Below are 13,429 nucleotides of genomic sequence, written 5' to 3'. Positions count from 1 at the left end.
TCAGCTCACTGGGCAGAGCAAGGTGACTCTGAGGTCTCTAGTCTCAGAGTTTTCTCTGGTAGCCAAAGCAGAACTTCAATGATCAATGATGTTTTTATGTTGGGATTCTTTTATTCCCGGGACTGCAGAGAGGTTTTCTTGCTGATGGAACCATTGACGTGATGTCAGAGCAAATAATAAAAAAGTAAATTAAATCATAATTTAGTGTGAACTGTCATGGACTGAAATTAATATTTTTTTAGGTTGGTACTGATCACACACTGAAGCAGAGGAAAAAAACCCAGAAATTTTTGGTTCCATCAGGATTTTATTGCATTCTGACTTTACAAAATTTGTTCTTAACAGTAAATGTGCAATTATTTTGTTAAATCTGTCATTGTCAGTGATCTAGTTAAGTGGTTCCCAACCTGGGGTCCAGGGACCCCTAGGGGGGTCGTCTAAGATTTCAGGGGGGGCGCGGGACCCTGTCTGCCCTGACATTGTCAAAATTAGATGTTCATTTACAAAAAAAATCATGATTACAAACATAATGTACAACAGAGTATAGGGGCCAACCTAAAAGATTAAAATATAAGGAGAATCTGTAGATTTCTATTAAAAACGGTCAAAAATTTGTTTGGAAAATATCCAAATTTTTGAGATTTTAAAGTGTTATATTTACAACATTTCAGTGTTTCAAAGGTCAGGAATTTACAAGAAAAATCAAAATTTCATAATTTGAAAAGTCTTTATTGACATTAGAAACTTTTTTTTTTTTTTTTTTTTTTTTAGGTTTAAAGGTTTTTCAAATCCTAATTTTACAACAGTGTATAGTCAAAAATTTACAAGAAACCAAACTGAAAACAGAGGTCAGATTTTGACTTTTGGCCTAATAATCTTAAAAATTCTTATCCAGCGTTCGGGGACATTTACTGCTTTTAAAGTCATAAAAATGCATTTTTTTCTGTAATGAATAATTTTTTTAAACCGGATTTTTTTTTCTTGAAATTAGTCTTTATTTTTTCCAAGGGTGGTCCTAATGCACTGTAATAATAATGGATAGTTTGGACATAGATCTTTGGTCAAGATCAAGTCTATATAGGTCTGTTATGTTGGGATTTTGTCAATGAAAACAATTTCAAATGATGTGTACTTTTTCCGAGTGGGTCCAAGGGAGGCGTAGCTTTCTTCGATGCGAGTAGGGGGCCCTGAGGAAAAAAGGTTGGGAACCACTGATGTAGATCATCATTTTGACATCCAGTGGTAATAATAAAAAGTAAAATTGAGTTAATTATTAGCATATTTAATTTCTGTGATTTTCCATTAGAGTTTATTGGTTTATGATCAAAACTGACATCTAAAGTAGGGCCCGACTGATTGTTCAGCCCACTGATTTAATCTGCCGATTCTAGCCCATTAAAAATCATTTTTAATGGGCCAAAAATGGCTGATTAACAATTATTCATAATGTTCAGGAAGAAAGAGGAGAGAAAATGTGAATGTACTTTTAGAGGGCATCAGAGAGGCACATTTCAAATCCTGTTTTCCCTCTCACCTATTACCTACAGATAATAATAATAATGTCATCATTTGTAAGTACACTCACTGACCACTTTATTAGACACACCTGTGCCATGTACTGTACACCAATAACAACATTTTTACCCAGGATTCTGCTTTAATAAATGTATGATAAAGTTATTCTGAACAGGGCATAAGGGTTAGCTGTTAAAAGGCCTCATTATGTGCAGGTAGATTAGTAGAGTAGTACAGCTGTAGTAAGCAAATGTAATACTTCACCTTTTTATTGTTTATTTACTTGAAATCAGTAAAAGTTCTTCTTCATATTTTCAAACACTGACTTTGTCTCTTCCAGAGGACAGACGATTCTTCCTGGTCAATCCTCTTGGAGATGATGACCCAGAGATCGTAGGGGTCGTCCCTGATGAAGAAGAGGAAGCAGGTGAGTTTGAAGGTGAGTTTGAAGATCCTTTCGTAGGTGAAGGTGCCTGGATCTCTGATGACGAGTTCGATGATGAGATCGAAAACATCATCGCCTTTAATTGTTGGGTGAATGATGAGGATGAAGAGACAGACGACAGCAGCGACTGGAGTGATGGGGCTGAGGCGGAGAATGAGGACTCTGAGTCCATGTTCTCTGATGAGGAAGAAGACGAGAGTGTAGATGAAGAGGAGAGTGAAGATGAAGAGGATGAAGAAGAAGAGGGAGAAGATGAAGAGGATGACTTTGGTTCCCCTCTCGTGCAACACTTCCCACCAGAGGACTTCTGGCAGGGCTGGCGCCAAGTCTTTCTTCCTGCCCCTGCTGGACCTCCAGTCCCCGCTAGACCTTCTGCTGGACCTCCCATCCTCGATCATTCTCCTGCAGGACCTTCTGTCTCCTCTGGACCTTCAGTCCCTGAAGAGTCTGGTCCATCCACCTCAGGCCTGGGCCTGAAGAGGAGCAGGGAGGAGAGCTCTGCAGTAGAGCAGTATGCAAAGAGGCAAAGGATGGATGAAGATGTGGAGGATGAGCAGCCTTCCACCTCTGGAGTCACCTCCTCTTTGCAGAGCAGGTCCTGGCACTGGAAGCCTCCGTGTGACGACAGGGACTCGGATTAAAACCGACGACCTGTCTGATGGGACAGACTTTGTGTCCAGCAGGCTCCACGGGTCTCCTTCAACCTTGGTTTTTGTAATTTTACAATTTTCATTACATTTTTTTATTTCATTGTCCCCTTTTTTAAACTTCAGTTTAGGTTTAATTATTTTTCAATTCCAGTTGCTAAGTTTTGTTTTCATCAAGCAAACATAAAATTATTTGTTTTGTCTTTTTTCCCCAGTAATTTGGGTTACTTGTGAGTCCTAAAGGCCACAAAACAATTTATTTAAGTTTCATATTTGAATACATGTCAAGGCTTAAAATGACCATTGTTTAAAGTATTTATCAGTCAAATCAGGCCATTTTACATTTCCAGCCTTGGGTGTACATGTTAGTCAGTAAAAGCACATTTATGTGTTTATGTATTATGTAGTTTAACAACATAACAAAGGGTGATGGCGAATTTAGATTATAAATAATGATTATTGTCTAGTTTAGCAATTTAAAAATTAAATTGAAGTAGTTTTAAGAATTTAAAAAGCAGAATATTGTATTTTTTTCAGTAAAACAAAGTTATTTAGTCATAGTTTTAAAAATTAAAATGAATTTAGTATTTTTCAATTTAAAAAAAGTCATCTGTCCTCCAATTATGGAAGGTGGTGGAGGAATCAGATGACAACACACACTAATTGTGTAGTTAAACAGAAAAATTGAATAAATGTAGTTTTAAAAATTAAAAAAGTCAAATATTGTAATTTTCACTCAAATAAAGTTATTAGTCCTCAGATGAGGGGTGGTCGTGGCGGGTTTAGATCACAAAAGATAATGATTGTCTAGTTTAACAATTCTAAAATAGAAAAAGGAGTTTAAAAAAAAAAAGTAAAAAGTAAAACATTGTATTTTTTCACTAAAATAAAGTTATTAGTCCTCTGATGAGGGGGTGGTGATGGCGGGTGTAGATTATAAAAAAATGATTGTCTTCTTTCACAATTTAAAAATTGAATAAAAGCAGTTTTAAAAAAATCAAGAAAGTAAAATCTAGTATTTTTCACCAAAACAAATTTATTTGTCCTCCATTGAGGAATGGTGGTGGAGGGATTCAGATTATAAAATATGATTGTCTAGTTTAACAAATAATAATAAAAAAAGTAGTTTTAAAAATTCAAAAAGTAAATTATTTTCTTGTTGACTAGAATAAAGTTATTTGTCCTCCGATGAAGGGGGGTGGTGGTGGGCTTAGATTGGAAAAGATAATGATTGTATAGTTTAACAATTAAAAAATAGAATAAACGTAGTTTTAAAAATTCATAAAGTCAAATATTGTATTTTTTTTACTAGAATAAAGTTATTTTACCTTCTAAGAGGAGTGATGCTGGCAGTATTAAATGACAACACACACTAATTGTCTAGATGAACAAATAAAAATTGAATAGATGTAGTTTTAAAAATTTAAAAAGTCAAATATTGTATTTTTTCACTAGAATGAAGTTATTTGTCCTCTGATGAGGGGTGGTGGTGGCGGATTTAGATTAGAAAAGATAATGATTGTCTAGTCTAACAATTAAAAAATTGAAAAAAAAAGTAGTTTTAAAAATCAAAAGTAAAATATAGTATATTTTCACTAGAATAAAGTTATTTGTTCTCCGATGAAGGGTGGTGGTGGGTTTAGATTATAAAAGATAATGATTGTGGCAGGTTTTGATGACAACACTTCAACACTCTGATGACAACACTCTTCTATGTATATATTTATTTATTTATTCATTTATGTATTTATTTATGTATTTATTTATTTACTTTAGTCCCTGCTAACTAAAATGATTTTCACATTTGTAATTGTAGTTGTTTAAGGTAGTTGTAATGAACTCTAATAACTTCACACATGTCTGACATGGTTGGAGACCACTCAGGTCAGGCTGTTTCAATTTCATTCATAATTATTCTGCTATTTAATGTGATTGTCTTAATGACTTTGACAAATACAGGTAAGTTAACAATTCATGACAGTACTACACTACTTAAAATATAATTCAGATTTCAGTTACTCAGAAATGAAGACGTTGTTGTTCCTACTAACTCTTTTATACCATTTATCTTCATAAAGGGTTACTGAAGACAAAGGTAAGTCGGTCAGAAGAGGTTAGGCTAAACTTTTAGAAGAACTAAATGAAATTTAATTTGCAGTAAATAATTTCAATTTTAACTGATTTGAAATATTTAAATTTTCAATTTAAATTTGGTTTATTGTTAAAGGAGTAGATGGCTGTAACTAGTTGGCCAAGGAAGAGTTATGATTTAAAACAACTTAAATGAACTTCTCTTGTCTTAAATGTCATGTAATAATTCAGCTGTTGTGATTTCTCACTCACTGTGTTGTATCTTTCTCTTTTTTAGCTGCTGACATGGAGAGAGAGGCTCTGCATGGAGAGAAGTGTTTACCCTGGACCAGATCAGAAGGATGGATGCCTACAGGACCAGCTGGAGAACTGTGGCCGTCTTTTTTCCACATCACAGCAAAGGCCAAGGTGAGGGCCTTCGAATCTACTACCGAAGCTGCAGAGGGAACTACGAGGTGGCTGTAGATTAAGAGGGCTCATTCATGGGTTGCTACTGGGACGCAAGTTGGGGCCTGATCACCCCCGGCTGGGTCACTTGGGTGAGGGTGTCTGTTGCAAGACCTAAGACACCTGTTGACCCCAGGATACAACACTGATGATGCATCCCAGTGCATCCAGGAGATGTTTTGTAAAGAGTTAAAGCCTGGCTAAGCCAGTGACTCCTAGGAAGAGACTCGGTGACAACAAGAACAGTATGGTGACTATTGGACAGACAGTTGAAGGCTTGGATAGACGGCACCCGGGACAGTATGGGTTAGCACCCCAGCCTTTATCTTTCGTGAGAAAGAACCCCAACAAGCTACAGAAAGCCCTACAGAGAAACAGCCCCGGGAGATCCCAAGAGGGGGTAGGATGAGATCTCCAATTGGATGAACCCAAGGTTAACGACCCCTGCAAACAAACTGAGTACAAATATGACATGCATCTGCCGCAAGCTGTGCAAGAATCAGTGTGGCCTAAGACAGCCCGCTCAGTATCTTCCCCAGGCCCCAGTAGCACACTCTACCTTGTCTACAAGCGCTGCCCAGAGCTTCTGCGGCACCTGTGGAAGACCTTAAAGGGGATTTGGCATAAGGGGGAGAGTGGCCGACCAGTGGAGGTTTGCGGAGCTGCAAAGAGAGCCATGAGGTGGCTGATCCATGGGTTGCTACTGGGACGCAAGGTGGGGCCTGATCACCCCCGGCTGGGTCACCTGGGCGAGGGTGTCTGTTGTAAGACCCGAAACACCCATTGACCCCAGGATACAACACTGATGATGCATCCCAGTGCATTCAGGAGATGTTTGGTAAAGAGTGAAGTTCATGATTTCTATTGTAATCCCTGAAAGGAGCACTAAGCTGTCATTTTTTTGATAAGTAAGTTTTTGGGTTTTTTTCCATAGGTTTCTAGTTCTTTTTAGTTCTTTCTAGTTCTATGTTTTTATTTTCAATTAGCTCTAGAGAGACCACTGTAGCTGAGCAGTGTTTCGCACACTGATGGTTTTAGATGGTTTTATGCCTTTCCAGTCACTGTTTTCACTACATTACTTTAAAAACCCACATTAGTGATGAGAAGATTTGTCATGACTTTAGTGGCCATCCATTGATATGTTAACCTTGCAAAGCAGGGTTGTTTTTCACTGGCGAATCCATCTTGCAAAGGTCCCGTCTGAACTGTTTGGGCCCGGTTAGAAAGTGACAAGGGGCAGTACTTTCAGGCACAGCAGAATCGTGACGTAAACAATCAGCAGCAAGAGGGGGAACAATTATGGCGGAAGAGCTTAGCATGGACGCTGCTAAAGTGTAAGTTTTATCAGAATTTGAAGACTTTTCTTTATTAAAAGAACAAAGAACAGCAGTGAGTTGTTTTCTTTTCAAAAACGTCAAAAGTCGAGTACTTACATGTCTTTAGTCGCTATGTTTCGTGTTATTCCCTGTAGCTGCACACACGCAGCTCGATAGCTGCTACGTCACATGTTTTGTTGGTCTTATTGGCCCGTAGAGATGTGACAAAACGTTCATCCAATCACACTCCCAGTTTTTTTCAAAGCCTCTGCCTTTTCTCAAACGTTTCCTGTTGAAGCTTTCCCAAATGGATGTGTGAAACAAATCCATCTGGCATGTCAGGTTGTTGATATGTTTGATTTCACTGATAACTTTCTACTTAGTTTCTATTTTATTATTACGTGTCATTTTATTCACAATTTTCATCTTGATGCATTTATGGATTTAGAACTACAATAGAAACAACTGTGTACACATTTTTATCCATAAGTGCTATTATCAGCCAGTGATTATTTATTTTTATCCTTAATGATACTGATATAATCATTATCATTACTTCTTTATTCATCAAAACACATTCCTTACACCTGCTGCCAGACAGAGTTGAGGCAGGCTATTGTAGAAGCCTACTGTTGACCTATGGATGAAACCTCCACTTCATCTCCTCTCTCTATGCTGCTGTCTGTCTGTCTACGTCACATCCAGGTGTGTAGTAGGAAAGACGTGGTTTAGCCCAATCAATAAACAACAGCATCCATGATCACTGGGTCACAGACTTCATCAACAATACAGTCAGAAGGACAAACCGGAGCAATCACGATAATCACTCCAAACATCCATGAGAGTAGAATCAGCTGTTTACGGCCTTTCTCCCTCTCTGTGAGTGACACATGTCAGCACCATGGACAGCTCCACATTAACGCACATGACATTTTCAGCTCAAACATCAACAATTTGATCTTTTACAGCACAAATACACACTCGTACACTGAACCTTACCCTTACATTCATTACACAGCAAAAATATTTAAATAATCATCAAATGTGTCAATCTTCTGAATAATATCAACTTTACAGCAGCAGATTAGAGAGAGGGGCATTAAGACAACTGTGGGGGCACAAATTCTCGGTCATAGCTGATTCTATTCTATCTATACAAATGTTTGGCAGTTAATAACACAGCAAGTTTCACTTTGAAACATTGCTAAAACCAAATTTCACACACACAAGGCACTGTGCCACAGCTGATATAGAAGTCACAACTCTCCCTCTCTTTTACCTTCTCTCCCTCTCGTGCGCACACAGCTATGCGTGCTTTGGCGCACCAACATTTAATATAAACACCAAACATAATTCAGCATGTAAATAACTTTCATGGAGTACATGTCTGAATGCATTCAGCACACTGGGCGTTGCGACCAGATGTGTGTGATATTTTGATAGAACACACTGTAGCCTATTGTCAAGTTTTCTTCGTTTTGTTATGATTTTTCCTGTGGCTGTACAATTCTTTGCTGACCTCAAACTCACACTGAATGACAGATGATCTTGTGAGGTTTATTATGTGCTTCACAGCCGTTGCATCAAGAAAGTTCTCATTTTCAGGATTCAGTGCCACAAGCGCACTGGCCAGCTGTGAGTTGCGCTCTCTGAATCTTGAATCCATCTCACCAAGCACTGCACTGATAGTGCTGAACCCTCTGAATTTCAGTTTTTTGATCCTCCTCCATCTCCCTGCGACCTGTTGTTCCCAGAACCACATACATATCCAAGTTTGTGTTTGCTTTACGTCTCCGTTTGGGCACTGCAGGTGTGAAGGATGTGCTCACGCTGGCAGCGAAGGCCGAGTCCCACACCTTGCTGAACTCCTGCCGATCACATAACCTCCTTGGTGGAGGTAACTATCTCAATAAAGCATTACAAAAAAATATTTGTTTAATGTTTTTTTTAAAAAGTTTCCTCTACTTCAAATTTGGCACAGCTGCTGAGAGCCACTTGGTAGGGGCAAAAGAGCCGCATGCGGCTCCAGAGCCGTGGGTTCCCGACCCCCATCTTAGAGCAGAGATGCTCAGCCCATGGCTGTCCAGTCACCTGTAGCTCTTTAGTACCAAGTCTAAAAGAAAACTTTTATTTCCTTTTAATCTGTGTTATTATCGTCGGGTGCGCGCGACGGAGGAATGTGCGTAAGAGAGAGCAGAGGAAGTCCGCTGGTGGTCATCTCTTCAGTAAGCTCATTCATTGAGGTGTGCTGTCTTGTGTTCAAACTAAAGCTTCTGCCCTCGTTTTAACAAGTTTCTTCTGTCGCTTCCTGTCCATGCTCTCCCACACATATTTTATGATGATCACTGATACGTGTCGTCAGTCATTAGCAACCCTCAGGGCCGGTTCTGGGCATAAGCGATATAGGCGATTGTCTAGGGCACCACACTGAGGGGGGCAGCTTCATGAGCCCTGAACATTTTTAATAAGTCCACAAATGTAACAGATCATCAACTCCTGCACTCCTCTAACCTCTGAGCCCCTCGTTCGTGAAACAGTTAAGCCTCACCTCGCCGCTCTCTCGCTGTCTCTCTCTCCATGTGCGACCCTAGCACACGCTCCCTTGGGAGCCCAGCAAGACTTAGAGAAAGTAAGTTTTCTTTTTCCTGGTTCACAAAGCGCTGAACGGACAGGATGTAGAGATAGAGCCCTGTGTGGGACAGCTACCTGCCCATTGCCTTGATTTCCTGACCAATAACACCTGCTTGTGCAGTGTGTGTCATCCCCCCCCCCCACCTGCACCCACAACATGCGCGTCCAATTCCTCCTAAAGTCTGACCATCCACGTAAAACATGGAATGACAGAAGCTCCAGTTTAAGAAATTATAATATTGCGTTCATTTAAGCAGAACTTGACAAATAAGGTTTCTCCCTGTTCTAGTCAAAGTTTTCTCACTGAATGAAACATGAAAGAAAACTCACCCATCGTCAGCCATAACGCTCCAAAAACATCGACTATAGCAGCAGGCAGCCTGGACTAATCTAACCCTGGTTATATTAATAAGAGTAACATCAGGGTCATATTTGTAAGTTTGTAGCACCAAAATGGCAACAACTGGCCCTGAATACACGTACCTTTACACCCCTAGTTAAGACTGGCAGAAATATTTCAAAAATGGCCAGACAAAGTGGTGAATAGGGGTTAGAGACTGGTAAAAATTGGTGATAAGTTCTCAAATTTGGGTTGATGAGGGTCACAAAGTGACAAAAAATTCTTCTCTGGAAAACTCATATCATATACCAGGAATTATCAGGATATCATATGTCTTGTGGTCTGCTGCATTCTAGATAATAGGGATAGGTCTCACTGGTAATGCCTAAAAAAATCCTGAGTTTTGAAAGGAAATACAAATACTACTACAATAATAATTTCATTTCGACCAAAATATTTATTTAATTTTTGATATTTAAAAGTCAGAGAGCCCCTAGGTCTCTGTCAAGACTAAATCTGGCCCTTGTGCAAATGCACTTGATGATCCCTGGCCTAAGGTGTCTCCATGTTGTTGACTTTAGATTGGTTGGCTGAAATCTGCTGGTAGAGAGTCGATCGGTTAAACACATGCCTGCCTGCAGTCACACATGTCATGAACACACAAAGGACGTCCTCTTACAGGCCTCTGGCAACACATTTTTTTCTTTATTCAGAGTAAGATGTGTCAACATCCAGCATGACAAAAATTGTACAAAGTTCACAATTTATAAATGAAATATCACAGCAACTTGTGATCTCACACATTTATAGCAAAATTAAAATGTCAACAAATCCATGCTGTGTAGTACAAAAATAAATCAAACTTCAGTTCCACAGAGAGCACAATAGTTTATACAAAATCCCGTCTTTGTTAATGGTCACTAAAAACAATCTCAAAATGAATTGGCTCAAATAAAATAATAAACTCTGATGAATTCACAATAATTTATATGAAAAGTCAGCTTTCTAAATATGTGACGACCTTTTTGTGTTCCCTATAGATAGTCACAGATAACTCTATTCAGTTTGTTATTTATGTACCAACGTCAGATGAGCAGCCGGTTTGTGCTTTAAAATCCCTTTTTCCCTTTTTACTGATAATGAGAATTAATTCAAAAACTGGTACTAGCTATTACTCTACTGAAGCATTACTATATTGGCAAAAAGCTGCAGACACGATGCTGTGGAAAAAGGCGTATGCAGTCATGGATGATGGGTAGTAGGGTCCTGAAAGAGGACAGTAAAGTACAATAGATGAGATTCAGTCTGGTGAACGACGAGCACCTTTTGCATTAGCTCTCAAAAAGGCAAATTCTGAACATGATCGCTAACAACTAGAACAACAGAATGGAGGGGAAACGTTGGATTGTGTCGCCCCTCGAAGGTCTCGTTCGCCATTTCTTCTGCTTTTTTTTTAAACCTTGAATTGATTGACTATTTAATCCTTTGTACAGTGATTAGATATAAAGTGCTGCTGGGGGATAACTTCATCTTCCTAAAACATAGCAAAAATGAAACAACATTGTTAATGTTTTTACACTTGATAATAGCCTACAGTATAACTGCTATGGTTATAATCCTCCTCTCTGATTTCAAGTCCCTGTTCTTCCTCTCAGTGGTACTAAATCCACGCCTGCAGTGGCTCCAAGCAGCTGGCTGCTCCGATCCCGTGCCAAAGAGGTCACCTGGAAAAATTGCACGCTGCCGTACGCAAGGATAATATCTTCAAGGACAAGTGCAAATAGTCTACTGGCACATAAGTGGGGACAGTGACCCTGTAAGTCCTGCTGTCATACTCTATAAATACTCTTTACAAAACCCTCCGACACCCTCCGCTTAGGCTCCCGGGTACTGCGTTTACGTTTCTGTAACAACATCAAAACATGGAAACGAAGGTGTCCCTGTGCAAAATCGTACAGAAAAAAAGTGGAACTCATATACTTTCGCTTCTCAAACTCAATGTCAAGGTTACCCTCCTCCTTTTTTAAAAAGACTTTTTGTATTAAAAGATTTGTATAAAAATCAATATTTTACATAGGCTATATTAAAAAGATTCATGTTACCCCGCTATGCTTATAAACAAGAAATTGCATATTCCCAACCTTTTTTTTTTCTTTGCAGATTGCATCCAGTACCGACTATAAACAAATGATTTACTTCTTATATTGCTGAGACATTTCTCAATCCTAGCAAGTCTCAAAATTGAGCAGGTTTGATACTAAGAATTGTAGCTCATTGTCTTTACACATCATTTTTATTTGAGATTAGGGACGTTTTCACATCTTTCCTTCGTTTGCTCTGGTCTGAATCATGGTCTGATTTGACACACTGTCTCACAACATCAAACTTGAGGTGTCAAGTTTGATCTGTGGTTACACTGTGAAATTTAAAAGCCAACCAAAATGTGTTAAGTGCAAAGAAAATGCTTGCTCATATTTAAAAAAGACTTTTTAGTCCTACCTGACTGTGGCTCAGGAAGACAGACAACACAAGCTTGATGTCAGCTCAGGTCATAGGTCACAATATTGTTTGCATTCTTCTCTATAAGCCTGCAATAATGTTTGAAAATGAGGCAAAACTGTGGGTCCTAAATATGTTGATGCACAATGAGGGTACTTATCTAGGTATTTCAGGAGAAGATGTAAGTTTAGGGTCTGTGTCCACAGCCAAAGTGTTTTCCACTAGCAGTGCTTATTTTCAACACAAAAGCAATCTAGTCCAGCATTTCAGCACTCATCCTTTCACTAAAATACCCTCAGCATCCGCTTTTCTTTTTTTTGAAGATTTATGTTTGGGATTTTACGCCTTTACTCACAGAGGAGGACAGAATTAGAAACAGGGATGAGAGAGCCAGGGACAGGCTGGATTCAACGGAGTGCATGGGGTGCGCCTTTAACCACGAGTCCACCTGTGCCCCTGCATCAGCTTTTGTTGTCACCACTCTCTAAGACAGGGGTGTCAAACTTATAATGAGCTGGGGGCCTCATTTTTTCTGATTTTAACATTTTGAGCTTAATGAGGAATTCAAAGACTTGATTACTTTAAGTACACATTAAGTATTGCTGCCAAAGACTATCTAATAGATACCTGTTTTGCATCTGATCCAACACCGAGGTTACTGTACCTGAGGTGGGGTCAGTCCAATAACTACAGAGTCCAGTGAGGAGAGAGAGGAGAGTAATGCTGATGCAGAGATTTATCCCTCAATTGAAAACTGCTCCACTTTTGAACAACACCACACTTGTCAATATAACTTCTCTCTTACTACACTGCAAATGATTTGGTGCTTGCCAAGATCTAAAAACTTAAATTAAGAAGTGTTAGATAATTTATAATTTCTTATTTTCAGGGTGTACAGTATAATCTTAAATCAAGCATGATCATATCTGTTTTGTCTCAATTAGTCAGGAAGTCCTTGAGTTAAGTAAATAACAGTTAAAAATTCAAGATTCAGTAACAAACTCAAGTTGCTTGATTTCAGAATCACACAAAAAGCATCAATAAAAATGTAATTTACTGAGCAGAATACTTCTGACTTCAAACATGTTAAAACAACGTTGGAAAGAAATGATATAGCCTGATTTCAGTGGAAACATTGAGATGAATGGTCTAAAAATATGGCCTGGTTTTAAATTTTATGGTTTAGTTTTAACAGGATTTACTTATTTCAAGATGAACCAACTTGTTCTAAGACAGCTTAATCATAATTTACTAATATTAAGCATTTTTTCACTTAATTTAATATTTTACTAATTATTATAATATTTCAGCTTAATTTGCTAAAAGCAAGAAATTAAAGAAATTAATTTGCTTATATTTTGTGTAGTTCACTTATTTTTGGCTGTAGAAAGTTCAGTTTTAAGCAATCTCAGCTCAAAACCAGCATTGTCTGCTTATTTTAACGCTTTTGAAGGGTTCTGCCAACTTATTTATTTCTAGATTTAACAATCTTATTTCA

The sequence above is a fragment of the Cheilinus undulatus genome, linkage group 18, assembly GCF_018320785.1.
Source record: "Cheilinus undulatus linkage group 18, ASM1832078v1, whole genome shotgun sequence".
In the NCBI taxonomy this organism is placed as follows: domain Eukaryota; kingdom Metazoa; phylum Chordata; class Actinopteri; order Labriformes; family Labridae; genus Cheilinus; species Cheilinus undulatus.
Note: the sequence above shows the minus strand (reverse complement) of the source record.